The sequence below is a fragment of the Chelmon rostratus genome, chromosome 22, assembly GCF_017976325.1.
Source record: "Chelmon rostratus isolate fCheRos1 chromosome 22, fCheRos1.pri, whole genome shotgun sequence".
NCBI classification, from domain to species: Eukaryota; Metazoa; Chordata; class Actinopteri; order Chaetodontiformes; family Chaetodontidae; genus Chelmon; species Chelmon rostratus.
This window is the reverse complement of record NC_055679.1, coordinates 19,823,835-19,836,390: the sequence shown is the minus strand read 5'-3', so window position 1 is coordinate 19,836,390 and position 12,556 is coordinate 19,823,835. Positions and strand designations below refer to the sequence as shown.

Here is a 12,556-nt window from a genome sequence, read left to right as displayed (position 1 = left end):
TCCGAGCAGCACAGGCAGGTTGTACCTGTGCCTCACTGTGAATGAAAGCGTCTGAAATCTTGTGTGGATTTTACCGAGACACGTGGAAATACATTAAAACTTCTCCGTCGTGTGAACGTGGCCGACAGAGCCGGCTGAGCCTCGGCACACGGAGACACTAACCATCCATTTAATCAGCACCAATAACGTCTGCCGCTGCTTTTTCTGCCATTTCTCATCCCCTGATTATCTGCGGTTACAGAGGAGAGCTGAGATGATCAGTGCGCGCAGCAGCAGCTCTATAATTTCTCCTCCGCCGTTCACTTAATATAGACTTTGACCTTTCAGCGGTTTGTGATTGTCGCCGCCGCCGGTCAATATTCTGCAGGTGTGAGGCCGTTCGCCGGGCAAATAAATGTCTTCATTACGGCGGCGGCTCCGAGCCGCATTCCTCTCCACGATGTTCGGATCATTTCTGCTTCGGCCGCTGATTTGGTTTGGCCTCGGACGAACGCCGAGGAAGCTCCACGATTAAAGACGCTCACTTTTCACAGGTGAGCGGAGTCTGAGCAGCTCCCTGACTCGGTCTGATGGACGAACAGGTGACTGGATAGTGATTGCTGCGTGCTGAGGTAGATCGTGTGGAGCATTCCTGTTTATTTGAAGCTTTATTTATTTGTCAAACTCTGAAATACAGCACTCGAGAGAGTGTCAGAAGAGCGAAAATAGTCCTAGATATAAAAAATGCATTTAGTGAGTCAAGATGCTGAGACAGCAAGTCTGAACTCCCAGGAGAGCCGGGACGCTGTTTAAACCATCAGTCAAACAGGAAGTGATCACCTGCTGGTCCTTTCTGACATAAAGTCGATATATTTACTGTTTGAGCTGTTCTGAATCTGATGCAGCAACCATGATGGTCAACAGAGAAACATGGCGTCTGCTGGTCGGCTGAATCAGGCTGCAGCTTCAGTTCTGAGCCGCAGCTTCAATAAGTCCAGCTCTGAGAAACAAGGTCAGTGGTGGATGTGTCTGAACACTTCAGTACCCATGAGGCCTAGCTGTACTGTAGAGAAGCAGCCAGTCAGAGGTCTGCAGGCGTGAAGAAATAAATACTTTAACCAATAAGACAAGTACGTATTAAAATCCAGAAATGTCCTGATAATACTCAATAAAAACTGTCTTCTTCTTCGGCCATTTTTCCACCTGAGCTGAGAGTAAAAGCTGTTTCTCTTTGTAATTTGCTGAAGAGCTGGTCGTAGCGGTGCTGCTGTTACAGGTTATTGATCCAGGAAAACAAACCAGGACAGCAGGAGATCAGACAGGAAGAGCACAGTTTCCTTCAGTGTAAAAGCATCAGCAGAGCGTCGCCTGCCGGGCCTCTTCCTCGCTGCCCCCTCTCTCCCCGAGGCTGATGGGAAGTGACGGGAAGCGTCCGGGGTCCTGATAATGAAACGCACATATGAAGAAGACGCCCCACCACAAACTGAGCTTTTATTAAAGAAGGAGCGCTTTAACAAAGCCCCGAGAGGATTCGGTCAATCCGGCTTCTTCTTCTCTTGTTTTCTTCTTCTCTTGTTATCATTCACATACCGGCTCTCCTGCTGCGGGGGCTGCGAGCTGCGACTGTGGTGGACTGACACGTGTCTATGAGCCGAGCAAACATCACAGAGGCCGACGGAGCCGGCCGACGACGCGCCGTTTAACCTGTAATAAAAGCAGAGGGGGTGTCGCCCTGCCAACAGGGAGCGTGAGATTTGATCACTTATTTTTTATTGAGAGGAGCCGCAGTGAGAGCAGCGGGCCGTGTCGGCGGGTCACAAACCCTCGATTACATTTCATTTTTTCAACAAATCAACTCGTCTTCGCTCTGCGGCGCGGACTGAAACAGGTGGAAGACGTAGAAAAGGGCCGTTTCAAGCCTTCCGTCCCACACTCGCGTCTTTTATCAACTCCCATTCATCTGTGCGCCGCAGCGGCTCCGTCGCTTCTGAAAACCCAATTAGCACAGATTGGCAATTGAAATCTGCGTGCTGATGACGGTGATAGCCGGAGACTCGCAGCGGGCTCGCCTCGCCAACGCTTTGTTCCTGTTCTGGCGTTCGGGCGGTGGAATGTCTTCTGGGCACTTTGCTGAACGTTAATTGATGGTAAACAAACCGGAGTTTGATTCCGCCGCCGCTGTGATATCCTGCGTTATTCTCCCCTCCAAAACTGAAAGGAATCAAAGACCTTGAAGGCAGCAGGAAAACAAACAAGTGATTAGTTGATTGATCGATCGAAGACGCATTGTCACTAATTCTGTTTTTGTGATTAAAGTTTCTTCTCCGGCTTCGAGTCAGCAGAGCTTTTCTCTGCCTGAGCATCAAACTGCTGTTCACTCTGCAGCCATCAGGATGCGATGATACGATGAGTTTCTGAGGAAATCATCACAATCTGAAGTCACAGACAGCTTATTATCAATTCACTGATCAATCATTAATTCCATAACTGGTCACAACAATGTTCTTTAAATAAAGGCCTAATTGAACAAATGAAGCCCGGGTTAAAAAACACTGTAGCAGGTACTAGAGTACTACAGATGGAGAAATACTACTACCATACTATACAATAACAATACTCCATTACAAGTCCTGCATTCATAGTTCTACTCAAGTAACAGTACAAAAGCAGCAAAATGCTCTTCAAGCACCAGAGGTAGCAGTACTCATCAGGCCACAGAATTAAGATAAGATAAGAGAAAACCTTTTTGATCTGAAGTGGTTACTGATGTGAGAAAACAGCATTTCAGCGACCGCGGTGGAGCTCAACTTAACTGTTTAATATCCTGCTGACAGAAGAGCCGTGTCAGGAAAATGTAATCAAGTAAAAAGTACAAAGTTTGTATCTTTACTGTAGTGGAGTAGAAGTATCAGTAGACAGTACAGTAACCTTCAACCAGAGTCTTTCTGCTTGTTTCACATTAAAACCTGGCAGGAAAAAGGAGGAGCTAACAGCTACAGGATGACTTTTAATGTGAAACATCTGTGCAGGAAGTGATCAAAGTGATCAAAAAAGCAGCAAAGTAGAAGTAATTGGAAATAATTAGTGAATAAAAGCATCACTTCTACTAAAAAGAGAAATTCTTTTCAGCTGTTTCTAACTCGGCTCCTCCTCCGTGTGTTTGTTTCTGGTCTCACTGACGGTCAGTCTGCGGTCAGATACCGTCATAACTAACACCTACATGTGTTTCCAGTTAAAAATCCACCTTGTTGGCTTTCATCGACTGTAGCTCAGAGAAGAAGCCACCAGGATTAATTACTGACTCAAAGCAGTACACGTGTTAATGGACGTTCTGCTGATTTATCAAAACAGGTTAACAAGGCGGAGGCGTCGACTTTATATCTACAGCTCATTACTGCAAGAGCCAATCACAAAACAGGGAGGTGTCTCTCTGAACTCTTATCAATAACAGGCTTTAGAAATAAGGCCTGTTTGTCATGGAAGTGATAATATGATATTCAGTGGAGGTGAAGTCAGAAAAGCTCCTCAGTGTATTTGATCAAACATTTGAGAATGTGGAGCCGTCAGCTGTTTGAATTTAAACATCTCTTCAAGCTTTATTTACACGTCTGAGCCGTCATTCACGCACTGATCAATAATCAGTTGATGGTTTCAGAGCCGGTCGTGTGCTTTCCCTGCCGTTGGTTCGGCACAGCAGCCGATACTGTGAGCCACATTCCAATGAAGAAAATTAGACTCGGGGCGCGTTTGATTTGCATTTAAATGGATTTATTGTCCGCTGTCGGTGTGACGGGCGGAGACTGACCACATGATCAAATTGTGTTTTTTCTTTGAGAGGAAATTAGGAGTCGGGATTTAATTCTGTCGCCTGAATGTAACACCGGGATCAAAGTTTAGTCGGGCGCCTTCGTGTGTTGTTTGCCGGCGTAATGAACGTTTTAATGCGATTGTTATCTGCTGTCACACAAAAGCAAAGGAGCGCTGATACTGACTGAACACCTGCAGCACTGCACCGACTCTCTGCAGCTTTCAGCGTCATTGATTCTCATTTCTGGATGTGTATGAAGCAGTTAGCAGCAGCTGGGTATGTTTTCACTGAGGGGGGAGACCAGAACAGAGCCAACAGGCCACGAAAGCAGCACGACTGTCAAACACGTGCTAGCGTTGCATTGCTTCAACAGGCAGAGAGCGGCAGAGGACGTTAATGTCACATACAGGCCACCGTCCAAACCTGCAAGACAACAGCAACACGTCCCACAGCTCCAATGAGCAGCACAGACCTCAGGGAAGCTCTGTCATCAAACACTAACATTTCATAAAGATCTGTGGAGTGTTTTTCTTCTCTTATCAGTGATTTACACAGACAAACATTCACCGCTTGTTTAAATGAAGTTTATTTCCTCGTGGACTCGGTTTTGTTTTTTGATAGTTGTTCATTTTCTCACGTCATTGAGCTCACCTCGCTCGTAGGCGAGTGTCTGTCTGTCCGAAGCCAACGTGGCCGTCCTTATAGGAAGTTAAAGGATAACTTTGTTTTTTTACAACCTGGACCTTATTTGTAGCATTAAATACGACCATTTACTCCCCCAGACAACTTTGGTGGCATTTGGAGTCATTTTGAAGAAATTAGCCCCAGAGGAGCAGCGCGTATATCCGTATAATGCGAGTACTCGGGGCATCCATGCGCAGCCTCTATATAACGCATAATCTGCAGAGACTCGTTCATATTCCAATATTTAGTTCTGATATGCTGGTGCTATTCCCCTCTGAGCCCGTGGTGGCATGTTATCAACATCCGGCGTCTCTAGACAACTACCTCTGACGTGGATGATGTCATTACCGAACGCCGGGCGCTGCGAGCAGCCGGCCACAACACGGCTGACTCTGCGGCGGTCGGCTACGAATACGCAATAACGAACCACAGCTGTGCCAAACTACAGCTAAACTAGCCGACCGCCGGCTCAGAGGGGAATAGCACCAGCATATCAGAACAAATTTCGAGTTTCCAGTCTGTCGAGTTTCATTTATTACTAGTCATCATTAAGATGCTGAAGATGACATTCATCACCCTTCAGCAGTCTTTATTTGCATTTCTATGAGTTTACAGCTGAATCTGTTTAAAGTCAACAAACATTTATTTTCACTTGTATAAAACTGTAAGATTAGTTTATCTGAATGTGTGAATGTGACCCTGCAGCTCCGCCCACCCTGCTGATAATAATGATAATAATGACGATAATAAGTAAAGATGGTGTTTGGATGGAGCTGAAGCGTCTGTTGAGGTGGGGGCTCTCTGCTGACTGACAGGAGGCGGAGCTGAACAGTCGTGTGTTAAGACGAGGTGATTGGTCAGAGCTTCATGGCTGAGCGGATGTTGACCTGTTCCTGGTTTAAAGCTGAAAGAAGTTTGTGGGTGATGTAGCTGAGGTGGGTTAACTTTGTGTGTCGGCAGCCTTCAGGGCGGGGTCGTATTGTTTTTTACACCTGCTGCGATCTGATATTTCACCTACAGCTGATCTCTGTCTGCTGTGTTACCAAACATTCATCAGTTCCAAGTCGTCCGAGCTCGGGACAGTTCAGGACGTGAGTCTGACTTTATCAGCCCTGCAGCAGCCTGCACCGCCTCCCCATCAGATCCTGGACGGATGACGAGCGCGGGTTTTGTCACATGGACACGTGCGGCGGTCGGTCTGTGCTGACCCAGAAGCCAGAAGCACCTCTGGAGTGTTTCCCTGCTGGGCCACAGCCAGCGGCCCCGCAGCCAGCGGCCCCGCAGCCAGCGGCCCCACAGCTGCTCGAACACTGTTTCCATGCTGTGTTTGTTGGCTGAACCTCCACCTCCACATGTGGGTCCCCGATGCCCCCCTTTGCCAAACTGTGGGCGAGGGGCCAGACTGTGTCCTGTGTGCCCCTGTTGATAAGCTGTACCACTGCAGGCGTGGGGGGGGGCAGCTCTGTTTGACACTGGGACACACTGGGACGAGTCCATCCAGTCAAAGCCTCCACTTGTACAACGTCGTTTTATTTCTCTTTAAGCTTCGTCCTCTGAAATATGAGACTGTGAATCTTCTAGCAGTTAAAGTTGAGACTGAACCTTCATCGTGGAAGCAGTGGAAGATGAAACGTCTCACCACAACGTCCATTTAGCAGCTCTGCTGGATCTTTCAGATGCAGATGCAGTTTGCGCAGTGGTCATGAAACTGTAGACAAACCTTTGAAATACCTGAAAACTGCCAGAGAACAGGCCACAGTCCATCTGACGTGAAGATCCTGGGACCTCATGAAAACCTCCAGAACTGCTCCTAAATGGACTTCTGGTGGGATTTTGTCATCTTGAGAGGAGGCCGTCATCGTAGCTGAGTACGCTTCACCGCCGCCGTCCTGTCTTATCACTACACTGAAGAGCTCGAGTCTTTGGTCCGTCGCTGGGAGGAAGACGGATAAACCACCGCCCCCGTCTCCTCGGCACCTTTCAGGACTGAAGGGCCTCGCCGCTAAATGGAGTGTAAACAAAGCGAACGTCTGGCAGCTGCGCTGATGGAAATCTGAACAGCTACTAATGCGTTTTTCAGCAGCCCGGTTATCTCAAAGGCACACTATCGAAGCAGAGGACATAATGAGCGCGGATAATCCGCTCGCTGGATCCGCAGTAAACAGCGCGGGGCGGACGGATGACCTTAACTGTGGACGTCAAGCGGTGGCAGCGTTCTCAGTTAAATCCTGCCAGACGAGCGGTGGAAGAGCGGACCCCTCAGAGCTGCTCACGCCTCACGCTTCCAGTTTGGAGTTGCCACCTCTAAGTTTGGCACTGTTTTCCTGCTGAAGCTGAAGCTGAAGCAGCTGAAGTGACAGAAGAGACTGCTGACGCTGTTTTAGTTTGAAACAAAGACTTTTGGGAATAATGACCCCCCGGTTCACTCCCTGATTGGGCGTTATCAGTCACACGGTGTCCTTCCGGACTCGTCACACCTCTCATCCTCTGTATCTCTGAGCCCTGACTCCCAACATGGGTGGATTACAGGTGCTGCTGACCTTGTTGCCTGGCAGCAGCTGGTGTGTATTGTATCGTGCATGTGCGGGAGGCAAACACCGGCACACCCACCCCCGGTGTTTGTGAGCGATCATGTGACATACTGCCTCAGTCTGAATGAGATTATTTGTGATGTGGCGCTAAAACGCTCACCTGGATTTTAAAACTGTCTGAAATTGAAAACGTATGAATCCGTAATGAAGGAAGTGCAGGAGTGAAATGAAGTGATCGTGTTTCCTCCGAGTGTCGGCGTCTCTGTGACCTCTGGATATCAGCCATGTCACATGGACCCGCTCTCCTCGGCCTATCAGCTGTTTCGAGCTGACCGGCTCTCCGGTTCCGGCCGACTTCTCTATCTCGAGCGCTTTAACGGGAGCGCTCCCAAAGTTTCAATTAACAGAGTCCCTCAGCGGCAGTGATCTGTGTGTGTGTGTGTGTGTGTGTGTGTGTGTGTGTGTGTGTGTGTGTGTGTGTGTGTGTGTGTGTGGGTGTGTGTGTGTGTGTGTGGGGGGGGGGGGTTTGTTTGTTTGTCTTCTAGGCTTCATCAGGAGGAACATTCACAACTAGACGTCTTTCTGAGGTGCCGCACAGCGATTGTCTTTATAAAAAGAGCACTGCTGTCTCCCCCCGAGTCGTCTTTTATCCTACGTGAAGCAGCGTTCTGGTCTTCCTCAGGTCATTTGTCATGTGCATGTCGTGTCAAACAGGTGGAAACGACAGCAGTACGAGGTTTTTTTTGTTTGAAAAAGCTGATATTTTTCACCCTGACATGTCATCATGTTAGCCAGGTTCTGTTCGTTTTGTCCTAACCTGCGGGTTTCCCTGGAAGCTGCAGTTATTAGCAGGCGTTAGCTTCACATTTGTCTTGTAGACTGAACGTTCATGTGGATTTGAGCGTGGCAGTTTGTCTCCGAGTCGACCGGCAGCAACCTTTCCAGCGATGTCAAACCATTTCTCTGTAGCCGTATTTTCTAGCTGTAGCTTGCCAGCTAGCTGTGTGGGAAGATGACGTCCCATTTTTTTATCTCACCTTCAAAGCTCTGATTGGTTGATTGTTGCTTCTGTCAGTTGGAGAAACAATCAATGAGCACAACAACAGACGATTTAAATCACTGGAAACTTCTGAGGTGTGAGACTCGTTTTCATCATCGGCCACATGATAACATCCCAACAACCACCCAGCAGAAGCCACAGGTACCATGATCACCTGAAAACATCCACCTGTTAATGCCTTCACAACAATCCACAACTGTTCTGCACAAATATTCAAACAGATCCATCTTTCCAACTCCGACTCTTTCAAAGTAAATCCAGCATTAGCATCCTTTGATGTGCACCGGCTCGGACTCGGACAGCGTGCTGACGTGAATCATCAGCTCCGTGAGGCCGGTTAACGCTTGTAGCTGCAGAAAATTGGGCGTGCATCAGAAAGCCATTTCCCCTCATCGTGGTGTCCAGCCGTCATTAGAGCGGCTGTGAGGATGAAAGGTGAGCGGCGAGCGGACGCTGATGAAAGCCGCCGCCACCGCCTGCGTCTAATTGAACTCAGACACATATGTGGAGAGAATGGCTCGTTAATACGTGGCTCTTTAACTCTAACTCCACAGACCGTTTCCTGTCGGGGGGAGCAGTCCACTCGGGGGTCAGTGTGTCGGTGTGGTCCACCAGCCAGGACTCACCTGCTGTCTTGTAGCTTAACGCTGATTGATTTTGGACACGTCGGCGCTGCGGCTCTCTCCACATCTGCTACACAAGTGAAACAGCAATATATAAAATCACTCCTCGTAGTCTTTTATTAGTCAGGCGAGAAGAGAGAAGCGCCTTTTAGACGGTTACTCTGCTCGCCGTGTTGAAGGATTACGCTCTTTGTCTCTGTGGTGTTTTCCTTTGCACCCTGCGTACATTAGAGGGGTCTCCTCCTGTCTGAAACCCAGACCTGAGGGGCTGTAACGGCACGATGTGCAATCAGCTCCTCTCTTAGAGGCACTTGTGTGATCCTGTAGGTGACGAAGACGACACCGTTTGGCAGTCGGCCTGAATGTCGTAAAGAGAAATGTCCAGAGAAATGGCTGCTCTGTCCCTCCGACTTCACAGCTTCTTTTTCCAGGATTGAATTGTCTGGTTCTGTGTGTGTACGACTCTCCGACATGTTGGGAAAGCCTCTCGTTAGCCGTCTTACCCAGAGTCCAAGAGTCCAGTAGAAAGACGAGTCATTACATCTGTCCGTCTGTCAGTCAGATCATTTTCATCCTGTAAAATGGAATAATAAACCTTAATAATATTAATTGCATCGTTATCAAAGGGTGAATCAGCTGTATTTGATTGATGAAGACATGTATGCTGACATACAGCTCCCACGCTCTCTGCTGCTGGACACCTTTTCCTCAGCTGTGCAGCGCGGCGTCCATCATCAGGTGGACGTGAGCCTGCAGACTTGTTGTTTCCTGAGGTGTGTTCAGTCGGGCTGCGTTGTGCTGACTTATTTAAACCTGTACATTTTTCAACACCTTGTTGTTTTTCATGTTTGGTGCTGAGGCTTGTTTCTGCTCTGAACCTTCTGCAGATATTTGATTCGACATGTGATCGGTTTCTTTGGATTTTCTGTGACTTTTTGGATCTTTTCATCTTCTCTTCGCCTGTTTATTGTGGCGGTCGTTGCCGCTGGTGATGACCTCCACGGCAACGCGCGTCATTCCTTTGAATGTTCTGAGGAAAGAGCTGCTTCAGAGCAGATGAAACATTAAAGCTTTCATGAATCTTGAAGGTGCGGTGCATCGGTCAGAGCATGCTTTATTTCTCTAGAAGTAAATCTGCTCTAATCTGATTCCAGGTGGCTTTAAAAAGGTCTCCGAGCATCTTGAATGCGGCTCTGTGATACCTGCTGTCATCACGCTCTGTGTTCCCCCTCTTCATTCACTTCCTCCTCGGCTCTCTCCAGGAGGGACGAGTCTCTGCTCTCCAGCCTGGAGAGGCTTTGAATGAGTGACCTTTGAGACAATCGGAGGTGACCCGGTTCCAACAAATGCTGAATGGCGAGCGGCGGCCCCCGGGTCCCGATGCAGGCGGCTGCTCGGGCCGCCTGTGGATTACATTGATCCCCTGAAACAATGGGGCCACACCACGCTCATTGTTGGCGGGGGATTAATAAATAACAACTTGTGAATAAATGCAGGGGGCTTTCTGGGGAGAAGGGGTTTAGCACTGTACGCTCCGGAGGCCTCGCTGTGAAATCATTTGCAGTTCTAAAAGAGCTTCCTCTTGTTTTGTCGGTGAAAGCCCCCAGTGAATCTGGGTTACTTCACTTCTCACACAGTCAGCAGGTCTGCAGAGTGAAATCTGGAGCCGCTGTCTGATCCACGCAGCAGGTAAAACATGTGAAAATATATCCCATCATAAGCTTCTACAGCCACTGCAGATGAGCCAGAGCGACCTCATGCACAGTCCAATCAAAATGATGAGTGAATTAAGAACGAGCCGGAGACTCGTCACCGCTGCTCGACTGATGACGCTGATACTCAGAAGTAAAGATCACACATCAGCCAATAGACGCCTTGTAAACAAACACAAACTGTTTATTCAGACTCAGTCACACGAACTCCATCCTGCTGCTGCTCACTACTGCAGCAAGTGTGGATTAATCCGCCGCTGAAAATAGTCCCCGACAAACGCTCTGTTCCTCCTGTTTGTCAGCTGTTTGAGGAAATCACTGAACCTTTTTACACATGAAACGATGTATTTGTGATTTGTTTTTAGACCCGAGAGCCACAGACAGGAAGTCAGACTATTATCTTATATACTTATACAATAACCAGACCTGCCTACCACACCAACCAGCATCTAATCTGACTAAAATATGACAGGAACGAGAGTTGTGAGTAGCCCGAATGTTCAGGTTTTAATTTTTCACTTTGAATTAACAAGATATCGTTAAGTTGTTTTAAATGCCGACATTTGATTGGTCCAGCTTCTCAGCATGAGGAGTTTCTGCTTTTCGCTGTCTGAAAATAGCTGAGTGTGCTTGGATGATGTGAGCAGTTTGCTGAGGACATAGTAGTAGTGGTTAGTTCTGGGGTCGTTAAAACTGTTTTTGTTAGCGTCACACATGATTGGTTGTCATGTCAGAGATGGAAGATGTTTAGGAAGCAACACGACTTCCTCATGTTGTCGGCCTGGAGGTGAAGAGCAGGAAGCTTTAGGCTGAAGGACGACGCAGAACAGATGGAAGACATGATGAGAAAGACCCTGAAACCTGCTTTGGTAACAAAGGCTGAAGATTGTAAGCTCCTAAAGAAACTCCACCTCCTCCACAAAAACCTGCACCCCCTAAAAAAAACCCCTCAACCCTTTAACAAGCTAACACGTCCAGTCCACCTTAAGGCTGCAGCCTCTGTTTTAAGGAGGACTGCCTGATTAGTAATGCAGCATCTGAGGCAGCAGCGGGGCCCTAAACGAATGTGTAACCCCCTGCTTCCCCCTGTTTTCTTCACTCCTTCCCCCCACCCCCCCACTGCACTCTGGATGGATAATGGAGAGCTGTAATAGTGGTCGGGGGGGGCTTTTTTTTCCACTCTGGAAAAATAAAAGTAAGAATTCAGTTCTTCTTTGTGGTGATTTGGAAGTGGAAGCTTCAGATGGAGTATCTTCATGTATTTATACTGTACTTTGGTATTTGTCTTCATGTATTTATACTGTACTTTGGTATGTGATGGTGTTTATCAAAGCGCCTCTTCGCTGATGTATTTACAAGGTAATTACTGCGGCGAGCGAGGACACTCACGTCTGAAACACTTTCTGACTGCACATAGAGCAGCAGAAAAAAGGCAGCGGCGGGATGAGAAGGGGCAGTTGGATGGAATATAAAATATTTAGAGAGCCTCTTCTTTTCCGGGGGGGGGGGGGGGCAGCGAGATGTACTTATCGCTGCTGTGGAAGATGTATTTTTCTTTTCCAGGCTGAAGAGGAGGGTGGGGGAGGGGTCTGAGAGTGTGTGAGTGTGTGAGTGATGATGCTGATGATGAGGAGGCCGAGGACAGAGGACAGCAGCAGCGTGTGGACGGCGGCGCTGAGACTGATCCTCTGCTTCACATCCAAGTAGAATAAAGACGCAGGACACGCTGTGACTCCAGTCCCGAACGGTCCTGAACAGTCCCAAACGGTCCTGAACAGTCCTGAACAGTCCTGAACGGTCCCGAGCTGTCCCGAACAGTCCCGAACAGTCCTGAGCAGTCCTGAGCAGTCCCGAACGGTCCCGAATGGTCCTGAACGGTCCTGAACAGTCCTGAGCTGTCCCAAGCTGTCCTGAGCTGTCCCGAACAGTCCTGAGCAGTCCTGAGCAGTCCCGAACGGTCCTGAACGGTCCCGAACGGTCCTGAACAGTCCCGAACAGTCCTGAACGGTCCTGAGCTGTCCCAAGCTGTCCTTAGCTGTCCCAAGCTGTCCTGAGCTGTCCCGAACAGTCCCGAACAGTCCGCAGCAGTCCTGAACAGTCTCGAACAGTCCTCAACAGTCCCGAACAGTCCTGAACAGTCCTGAACAGTCCCGAACAGT

At 48.5% G+C, this 12,556-nt stretch overlaps 1 protein-coding gene across 1 annotated transcript in view; it reads left to right on the top strand.

Moving 5' to 3' along the window:
• The window catches only part of phf21b (PHD finger protein 21B), a 79,143-nt gene that overhangs the window by 49,734 nt on the left and 16,853 nt on the right, over positions 1 to 12,556 (top strand). The gene's annotated exons all lie outside the window — the stretch shown is intronic.